Raw genomic sequence first — 11,247 nt, forward strand, 5'->3', positions numbered from 1 at the left:
TAAATTTAAACTGTATTGGGATCTTTGACTCAGTTAAGATGACTTCAGCTTAATCCCAGATGACATGCTGTGAGACTGGTTGGTCTGTGGGATTAATGATGTAAACATGCAAAAGCACCTTCCAGCTGAAGGCCAACTGGATCTTCAAACAGGGCACTACAACTGACATTAATGATTGGGAAACGTGACAAGTGGAGGAAATGAGTTGTAGGGTATTCCAGAAGTGGATACCCTCGCTAATTTGACTGAACTTGCAGAACACCACTTGTGTGAAGGCAATTGCATAGCCACACTCAGGGCATGTTCTGAACAGAGGGACTCAAGGTCAGCCCACAGCAAAACGCCGAAACAAAGTCAAGCCTTAGCTAAATGATTAATATTTTCTTCAGGACCTTGGCTGCCAAGTCATTGTAATTGTTGTTGGTATGTGGACTTGAGAAAGCAAAGGAGCCCTACGACACCTAAATTGAGTAAGATGTCTCATAGGCCTCGTCGACATGTATCTAGCAGAGCGCACACCCTGCAAAGTCCACCTATTTATGAATTGGAACAGTTAAATTGATTAGTAACATCCACATCAAGTGGAGTTGCAGGTGAACAGGATAATGAGAAAGGTTCGTGGTATGTTTGCCTTTATTGGTCAGACCTTGAGTATCAGAGTTGGGAGGCCATGTTGGAGCTGTACAGTACATTGGGTAAACCACGTTTGGTATAATGCCTTCAATTATGGCCTCCCTGCGGTACGAAAGAACGTAACATCGTTCAGTCAAAGATTTCTAGCCTTTTGGAAATCTTTTTGTTCCCATGATTGGATGATTTAAGCTATAGGGAGAGGCTGAATAGACTGGGGCTGTTTGACAACATAGAACATAGAACAATACCGGACAGAACAGGCCCTTCAACCCTCAATGTTACGCCGACCTTGGAACTCTTCTCTGCTCGTCCGCCTACACTATCCCAAAGTCATCCATGTGCTTACCTAAGGATTATTTACATCTCCCTAATGTGGCTTAGTTAACTACATTGGCAGGCCTCATCACTCTCTGAGTGAAGAATCTGCCTCTGACATCTGTCTTAAATCTATCACTGCTTAATTTGTAGCTATACCCTCGTACAATTAGACGTCATCATCCAAGGAAAAGGACTTTTACTGTCTACCCTGTCTAATCCTCTGATCATCTTGTATGTCTCTATCAAATCCCCTCTTAGCCTTCTACTCTCCAATGAGAACAGACCCAAGTCTCTCAGCCTTTCCTCATAAGACCTTCGCTCCACACCAGGCAACATCCTGGTAAATCCCCTCTGCACCTTTTCTAATGTTCCCACATCCTTCCCGTAATGGGGTGAACAGAACTATACACAATATTCCAAGTGTGGCCGCACTAGCGTTTTGTATAGTTGCAGCATGATATTGCAGCTCCGGAACTCTATCCCTCTACCAATGAAACCCAACACACCGTATGCCTTCTTAACAGCACTATCCACCTGGGTGGCAACCTTCAGGGATCTATGTATATAAGCTCCAAGATCCCGCTGCACGTCCACACTGCCAAGAATGTGTCCCTCCCACTCCCATGTGGTGGGTGTGGCATGTTGCAGCATTCACTGTCAACCACTAATCACCTAAAGGGCAAGTCAGAGTCAGCCACACATTGCTGTGAGTCTGGAGTCACATGGAGCCAAGACCAAGTGAAAAAGGCAGTGTGACTTTCCCTGAGGAACATTCATGACCCAGATGGACATTCCAGACAATTCAGAGTTGTTGTATGGTTAGGTATTTTTTATTGCACTGTTTATCTTTTTCAATTTACATGTCACCATCTACCGTGTTGACATTTGGACGGTTACCTTGGAGTTCCAGTGAAGGGAGCACAAGGTCTAGTCCAGCACCACCCTCAATCTTCAAAGAGAGGCAGTTTGTCTGAATAAGGAAAGGTTTTACAGGGAGAAAGAAGAACTGGACAAGAGAATCCAAACTTTTGGGCAAATTCTCTTTTTGTTTGTGTCTGTTATTAGTTTGAAACGTACAGTTTAAGACGGGAGATTCCCACATTTCAGGAAGATTTGACAAGATCTCCCCGGGCGGAGGGGGGGGGTGTAGGGGAATGGAATTGGCCTTATTTCCTTAAAGGAACAGCTCCTCTAAAACTGTGCCTGATTGCTCCCTTCTGTTCGGAGCAGATGAATCTTGTCAACTGAGTGTGATTTATTGTAAACTTTATATTAATCTAGCAATGAGTGTATTTTTTTTAAATGGTGAAAACAAACGTAAATATAACTTCATTTGTGAAAAATAACCAAGTAAATGGAGCAGATCAAAGCCAGCAGCATGAGAAATGTGTCACAGCTACAACCTGTGAGATTGAGGCTGGAATACAGACACCATGTCCCATCAGGTCGGGGAATGTTCACTGGATAATTAGCATCAGGAAGCTGTCACACCTTCGAGGGTGAGGTTGTCTGATTCGATCAGTGTCCAGAGACTGGAGAGTGTGATATTGAGTGAAGTCCGGATGGGGGACTCAGAGAGCAGGAGTTCAGGAGCAACATCCTTGGCAAGAGGGTTTTGACCTTGACACCAGAAGGTCATTCAAGTGGAAGAAACCAGAAACAATGCAATGGTAGTAGGGGGTGATATATTCACAGGAATCTTTCAATAACAAAGAACGTGACTCCAGGAGGCTGTGTTCCCTTCCCATGTTGGGTTTCAGAATGTATGGTCAGGACTGAAGACAAGTTTGCAATGGGATGGGCATCTTATTGATCTGTGTGGATACAGACAACATCTGCCAGGCAGTAAGCAAGGTCCTGCCTCATCTCTGTCAGGACCTCAGTGTCTAATTAAGAAGCTGACCCTCAGATATCTGGATTAATATCTATACCAAGTGTTAATTGGCTTTGGGCCAATCAGATTGGGGAGTGACATTGAGACTTAAGGACTGTTGTCTGAGTTCTCTCATCACAGATGCTGCCATACCTGCTGAGGTTATATTTCAGATTTACAGGAACAGAACTTTTCTCTCTTTATGCATTTTCTGTTTTGTTTTAACTAAATGCGCCATTTGTAATATCTAATATCCGAGATGTTTGCTACTTCCCCCTTCAGCACATCTTATCATATTAAAAGAATAATTTACATGAACACCAAGGTAACTCTACCCTGTTCACACTTACAACTCTCCTCTTCGATCGATGGTGCCCTTCTTTAATCGTTCCTGCCAAACTGCAGCCTTTAGCTTGTTAAATTCCCTCCAATACTTAGTGCTATCCCCTGGTGATATTATTATGACTCTATCTGTGCACCAAAGTAGTTGAATTATATGAATCACTATCTGCACCATATCAACACTCGGCATCAAAGCATATGTCGATTTTATTTGTATACTTGAATACTATTTGTACACGGCAAATAAAACAAGAATGAAATACCATAATCTTGCGTTAAAACACCCTTCTGCTACCTGCAAGTTGCAGTAATTTATAATCACTCAGCATTGTTCTGTCCTAACACATTACTTCTCCATGGCAAAGCTGAACCATTGATTAGAATTGCTTTAGTTTTCATCCAGCTTCTTATGCAATAATTTGTGAAACACATTGCACGGCTTTGCCTTTATTAACCAACAATTCTTTTTAATCCAAAACATTTGTTTGATTGTTAATCCTCACTGACTCCCCTTAAACAGCTCTGTCCTCGCCAGTTGGATTTGTGTTGATCTGCTCCTGGTTACACACAGCACTGGTGCCAAACTGAGCCGCCTGTCGTGTTAGAAATGTACTCTCATGGTACTTGAGAGAAGTGAATCACATTTTCAAGTTTGCCTGGAGGGGTGGAAGTATGGGGTTATGGTGTGGTTTGTCGTGTTATGAAGCAGAAAATAAAATGTGACGCGGAGTTAGTGACAGAAATGCTGCTGACCTCATCAGCTTGACCCTGTCCTCTTGTTCTTCCTTCTTCAATCCATGGGTTTTCCAGGTTTGAATACAGATTCCCTGGATCTCTGTGACTAGCCTGGAACAGTGTGCCGAATGGACTCCTGCTATTCACAAGAGGAGCTTTTCCCACTGCACTGCTCCCCCGGGTTGAATGCTGCATACTGAGGTCCCACAGGCCCACTCTCCCTCTCACTGACTGAAGACACTCACCAGAAACAGGTTGTGTCTCACAGACAAGCCTGGAAGCATTGAATCTGTATCAGTGAATGAAGGCTGTACTCAGGAACAGAACTGAAATAAACTTCCTCTCTGTGCAAAGGAATGCTGGCCTGCAGGTGAAAGTGTGGTGGGAGGAGGGCAGGTGTTGAGGAAAGAGACCTGGCTGTAATAGCGGGTTTGATTCAGGATGTGGGTGAAGATTGAAGCAGAGGAGGTGCACTGAGTTGATTCTGGAGTTGAGGGAGATGGCTTATGAGGAGAGACTGAGTAGACTGAGATTATATTCATTGGAACTGAGAAGAATGTGGTGGGGGAGATCTTATAGAAACATATGAAATTATGAAGGGAATAGATAAGCGAGAAGTAGAAAGGATGTTTCCACTGGCAGGTGAAGCTAGGCCAGGAGGGCATAGCCTCAAAATTACAGGATGCAGATTTCGTACTGAATAGACAAGGAATGTCTTCACTCAGAGGGTTGTGAATCTGTAGAATTCCCTGTCCAGTAAAGTAGTTGAGGCTTCCTTAGTAAATATTTTTAAAGCAAAGATAGATAATTATTTGAACAGTAAAGGAATTAAGGGTTATGGTGGGAGGATGGGTAAGTGGAGTTGAAGACATGAAAAGATCAGCTGTGATCTTATTGAAGGGCCAGACAGCCTCCTCCTGCTCCTAGTTCTTGTATGTTCTCATGTTCTTCTTATTATCGCTCTTAATGACCCACTTGTCTGAGGTGAAGTCATTTAATTGGGGAATGAAGGCAGAGGGGAACCAATGAAATGTTGAGAATTCTGGAGGAGCTCACTGAAGGGCATATCTGAAAGTTAGAATCGGAAACATGCTGTTCTGCATTGCAAGGGTTTAAGGTGAATGATAGTGACATGGAGATGGCAAACGTAGATTCTTTCAAAATTGCCTTTGAGTGAGAAAGGAAGAAACAGTCTCGATTTGTTCACCCAGTTGTATCTCCTGTCATATTGTGAACACCTTTTCCTCGAGCATCCCTCACCCTTCAGGTTTAATGCACTGCGTACAGGTTCAGAAAATCCTTTTGGTTCAGACAAAGTAAGTCCATATTTTTAAAGTTTGTTACAATGTGCTGTTACAACAACTACTTGATGAAGGAGCAGAGCTTTGAAAGCTATTGCTTTCAAATAAACCTGTTGGACTTTAGCCTAGTGTTGTGTGATGTTAAACCTGTTACAACATGGCAGTGAACCCCTCTGTTAATTTAACCAAACACGCAGGATTAGATTACTTAGATTAGGTTAGATTACTTACAGTGTGGAAACAGGCCCTTCGGCCCAACGAGTCTACACCGACCCTCTGAAGAGCAACCCACCCACACTCAATACCCTATATTTACCCCTTCACCTAACACTATGGGCAATTCAGCGTGTCCAATTCACCTAACCAGCACATTTTTTGTACTGTGGCAGGAAACCAGAGCCCACAGAGGAAACCCATGCAGACACGAGGAGAATATGCAAACTCCACACAGACAGTCGCCTGAGGCGGGAATTGAATCCAGGTCTCTGGCACTGTAAGGCAGCAGTGCTAACCACTGTGCATACTTAAGCATTAAAGCATATCAATTTATTCTTTAACTCTAAAAGTGAGCATTTAACAACAACTACAGGGTGCATTTCCAACGCTAAAACTCATTTCCCTTAAATGTTATCTGCCTCTCATACTATAACAACATATTGGTCCAATAAAAGCCCAAATTAAAATTACATCAACTTAATTTTCAAAAGAGCGGTTGTTGTCTCTGATGTCTGTCTTCCCCTGGCTGTAGATCTCCCTGGCTCATCATCCGTCTTTTGTAAGAAAGATGTTTCATATGAAAAAGGTACCTTTGATAAGGAGTATTTTCAATGGCAGTTGTCACTCCAGATGTCAGGTTGTCGTTCTTTCTGGCTAATTCTCAAAATGCCTCCTTATTTATACCCCAAACATCAGATGTTGGCAAAACAGTAAAATTCAAATTAGATTGTGTTTTCATCTCCAAGGGCATAATTTAAACTGATGGTTTAAATTCAACTGCTGGTCAAAACAACTGAGGTATCTAGTTGCATATTTTCAATTTTCCAGTCCACTCTGAGACTGCTAGTCAGTCACATGACAGTTGCCTGCATTCTCTCACTGCTAAAACACCTTTCACTCTCTCTTAAAGATACAGTACACACCTTAAACTTCACAACAGTGAAGCCAAACAAACAAGAAATGATATTCTCCACCTCTACATTATCAAGCTGCCAACAATCCTTTTTGTGTTAATTCTCCATATCCCCCCATCCGTTGTCAAAAGTAAATTGGAGCATGTATTTATCTGGGTTTACATCTTTTACTGGGCATTGGATGTTATTTCTCAGTAAAGTTCCAACAATGTCCTGGTTACATTGGATCCTCTGATATTCCATTGGTTTGAAGTTTCCTGACCCAGCTGAGAGTCAGTATAATTGAATTTTGAGCTGTGAGTAGGTCACTAACCAGAGGCCTGTTGACCAAACATGCACAGAAGAAACAAGAGGAGGCCATTCGGCCCTTCGGAGTGGCTGATTTGAGTTTAGACGCAACTCTACATTCCTGCCAAAATGCATCGCCTCACATTTCCCCACATTTCTATAGCTACATTCATGTTCACTCTGAAGAAACCCCACCGAAAATGGATCTCCTCTGGAGTTTGGATTGAACGAAATACGGACCAACAATTGTATGAGGGCACTGTCAGTAAGGTATTTTAACAGAGAGACCACAGGGAGCCTTCCCTTTGGCTGCCTCAGCCTGGTTTGGGATGGTCTGGAGATGTTGGACCAGATGCAACTACTTGAAAAAAGTAGCGACCAGTCAGTGAGAGAATTTCAAAGGAGAGCTGAAAATTTCAAGAAGGGGCTGCAAAAAGAAAAGGAAAAGTCCTGGGAACGATCACTCAGTGAGCTGGATTGGAGTGTATCAGCGAGAACAGGTTTCACAACTTGTTTTTTTTTCAGGAGGACAGAGGCTGATGGGTAACCTGATAGAAGTACATAAAATTGTGAGAGGCATAGATAGAGTGGGTTATCGGAGTCCTTTCCCCTGGGAGGCAATGTCAAGCACTAAGATATATCATTTTAAGTGAGACGTGGAAACTCTAAATAAGCTGTGAGAGACAAGTTCTTTAAACAGAGGGTGTTTAACCCGCTGCCTGGAGAGGTTGGAGAAGGGGATACAGTAGCAACGTTTAAGACGGGTAACACCATGAGCAGAGAGATGGAGTTGATTGCCATGGCATCATGGTTGGCACAGATGTAGCCTGTTCCTGTGACGTACTGTTCTATTCTCTATGATTGCTGAAAATGTGTTGCTGGAAAAGCACAGCAGGTCAGTCAGCATCCAAGGAACAGTAGGTTCGACGTTTCGGGCATCAGCCCTTCTTCAGGAAAACGTCGAACCTCCTGTTCCTTAGATGCTGCCTGACCTGCTGCGCTTTTCCAGCAACACATTTTCAGCTCTGATCCCCAGCATCTGCAGACCTCACTTTCTCCTATTCTCTATGATTGGCAGGTTTCCAATGTAACACCCTCATTTAAAATAGGAAGGCGATTTTTTTTAGATTAGACTTACAGTGTGGAAACAGGCCCTTCGGCCCAACAAGTCCACACCGACCCGCCACCCACCCATACCGCTACATGTTACCCCTACCTAACACTATGGGCAATTTAGCATGGCCAATTCACCTAACCTGCAGATTTTTGGACTGTTGGAGGAAACCGGAGCACCCGGAGGAAACCCACGCAGACACGGGGAGAACGTGCAAACTCCACACAGTCAGTCGCCTGAGTCGGGAATTGAACCCGGATCTCAGGCGCTGTGAGGCAGCAGTGCTAACCACTGTGCCACCGTGCCGCCCTAATTATGTTACAGATGGAACAAATATAGATTGGATGGCAAGTGCACAGGGGAACAGATAAGTCAAACAATTGGGCAAAAGCATTCCAGATAAAATGTAATATGGGAAGATGTGATGTCATGTACTTTGACTGGAAAAATGGACAAGCTGAATATTATTTAAATGAAGAAAACATCCATGTTCAGCAAGCTCGAACAAAGCAAAGAAGCATTGGCCAATTATTGAAAAGAAATAGAGTATAAAAATAGGTCGGTCTCACTATAATTATATAAGGTACTAATTAGATGACAACTGGAATATTGTGAAATGCTGTGCGCCCCTTCTGTAAGGAAGTACATATTGGCATTGGAGACAGTCCAGGGAAGGAACACTGGGTTGAACCCAGTTATAAAGGCACTATCTGATGAGGAAAGGTTGAGTAGGTGTGGACCTATACACATTGGGGTTGAGAAGAATGAGAGACTACCCGATAGAAACCTCTCAGAGTCTGAGGACACATTACAAGGCAGATGTGGAAATATTATTTCTCATTCCAGGAGGTTATAGGGTCAGTGGGTGTAATCTCTGCAAGGTGTTTCCTATTTAAAACAGCGATGAAGAGGGACTTCTCCCCTGTCTCTGAACCAGGAGGCCCCGGTTCAACTCCCACCTTCTTCAGAGGTGTGTCTTCACATTGCTAAGCAGGTTGGGTAGAAAATAGGTATAAAACAACTAGACTGCAGCTAAGGTAAAGCAGTTTTTAAAAAAATTACTTACTGGTAGTGGACAGCAGTGTTTTCCCTTTCACAGAAGGAGTGGGAGCAGTGGAGGAAGTGACGAGGACCAGAAATGCAGCCGGGAAGGAAAGCAGTGACCATATATATCAGCAAGGCGGCTAATACCGTGTTAGGGAATTGGAGCTGGAGCTGGATGAACTACGGATCATTTGGGAGGCTGAGGGGGTAATTGTGAGAAGTTACCGGGAGTTGGTCACTCCTAAGCCTCAGGACAAGGATAAATGAGTTACAGTTATGGGGAGGAAAGGGAACAGACAGACAGTGCAGAGATTCCCTGTGGACATTCCCCTCAGCATTAAGTATACCGCTTTGGATACTGCTGGGGGCGATGACCTACCAGAGGATAACCATAGTAGTCAGTTCTCTGGCACTGAGCCTGACACTGTGGCAAAGAAGGGAAGGGGGCAGAATAGAAAAGTACTCGTGATAGGGGACTCGATAGTTAGGGGAATCGACAGGAGAGTTTGTGGTCAGGATCGGGATTCCTGGAAGGTATGTTGCCTCCTTGGTGCCGGGGAGGTCTCTGATCGGGTGTATAAGGTTCTAAAAGGGGAGGGCGAACAACCAGAAATCGTGTTACATATTGGGACTAATGATATAGCCAGGAAAAGGATTGAGGATATAAAAAGTGATTTCAGGGAGTTAGGATGGATGCTGGAAAGCAGGACGAACAGAGTAGTATTCTCTAGTTTACTACCGGTGGCACGAGATAGCGAGGTGAGGAACGGGGAGCGGGCACAGCTTAACACGTGGCTGCACAGCTGGTGTAGGAGGGAGGGCTTCAGATATGTAGGTAATTGGGATGCATTCTGGGGAAGGTGGGACCTGTACAAGAAGGACGGGTTACATCTGAACTGGAAGGGGACCAATGTCCTGGGTGGAAGGTTTGCTCGTGTAGCTCACGGGGGTTTAAAATAGTATGGCAGGGAGGTGGGAACCTGAGCTGTATACCGGAGGTGAGAGTTGATGCAGATGAGGCAATAGCAAGAGGTAGACCCGCTAGTGGGAATGATTTTCCTGGGAAGGAACCAAGGGATCAGTTAAAGTGTGTTTGCTTTAACGCAAGGAGTGTCAGGAATAAAAGTGATGAACTTAGAGCATGGATCAGTACCTGGTGTTATGATGTTGTGGCCATAACAGAGACATGGGTTTCTCAGGGGCAGGAATGGTTGCTGGATATTCTAGGGTTTAGAGCATTTAAAAAGAATAGGGAGGGGGGAAAAGAGGAGGGGATGTAGCACTACTAATCAGATAGGGTATCACAGCTACAGAAGCTTAAATTGTCGAGGAAGATCTGCCGACTGAGTCAGTGTGGGTGGAAATTAGGAACAGCAAGGGAGCAGTCACCTCGTTAGGCGTTTACTACAGGTTCCCCCAATAGCAGCAGGGAAATGGAAGAAAGCATAGGTCAGCAGATTTTGGAAAAGTGTGGACGTAGTAGGGTTGTTTTAATGGGTGACTTTAACTTTCCCAATATTGATTGGAACCTCCTTTGAGCAGAAGATTTGAATGGAGCTGTTTTTGTATGGTGTGTTCAGGAGGGTTTGCTAACTCAGTACGTTGACAGGCCGATGAGGGGAGAGGCCATTCTAGACTTGGAGCTCGGAAACAAGCCAGGGCAAGTATCAAATCTTGTGGTGGGAGAGCATTTTGGTGATAGTGACCACAACTGCCTCACTTTCTATACAGCTATGGAGAAGGAGAGGATTAGGCAAAATGGAAGGATACATAATTGGGGAAGAGGAACCTATGATGCGATTGGACATGGGTTAGGAAGCATGGATTGGGAGCAATTGTTCCATGATAAAGGCACAATAGACATGTGGAGACTGTTTAAGGAACAGTTGTTGCGAGTGATGAATAAATATGTCCGCCAGAGAAAGGCAAGAAGGAGTAAGGTAAAGGAACCTTGAATGACGAGAGCGGTGGAGCTTCTCATCGAAAGGAAGAAGGTAGCTTACATAAGGAGGAGGAAGCTAGGGTCAAGCTCAGCTCCAGAGGATTACAGGCAGGCGAGGAAGGAGCTCAAAAATGGTCTGAGGAGAGCCAGGAGAGGGCACAAGAAAGGCTTGGCAGAACGGATTAGGGAGAACACAAAGGCATTTTACACTCATGTGAGGAATAAGAGAATGGACAAAGAAAGAGTAGGGTCGATCAGGGATAGCATAGGGAATTTGTGTGTGGCGTCTGAGGAGGTAGGGGAAGCCTTAAATGAGTTTTTTGCTTCTGTCTTTACGAAAGAAACAAACTTTGTAGCGAATGAAACCTTTGAAGAGCAGGTGTGCATATTGGAATGGATAGAAATAAAGGACGCTGATGTGCTGAAAATTTTGTCAAACATTATGATTGACAAGCCCCCCGGACCAGATTTGTCCTCGGCTGCTTTGAGAAATAAGAAATGCAATTGCTTCGCGATTTGCAAAGATC

Source organism: Hemiscyllium ocellatum, chromosome 38, assembly GCF_020745735.1.
Source record: "Hemiscyllium ocellatum isolate sHemOce1 chromosome 38, sHemOce1.pat.X.cur, whole genome shotgun sequence".
Lineage (NCBI taxonomy): Eukaryota > Metazoa > Chordata > Chondrichthyes > Orectolobiformes > Hemiscylliidae > Hemiscyllium > Hemiscyllium ocellatum.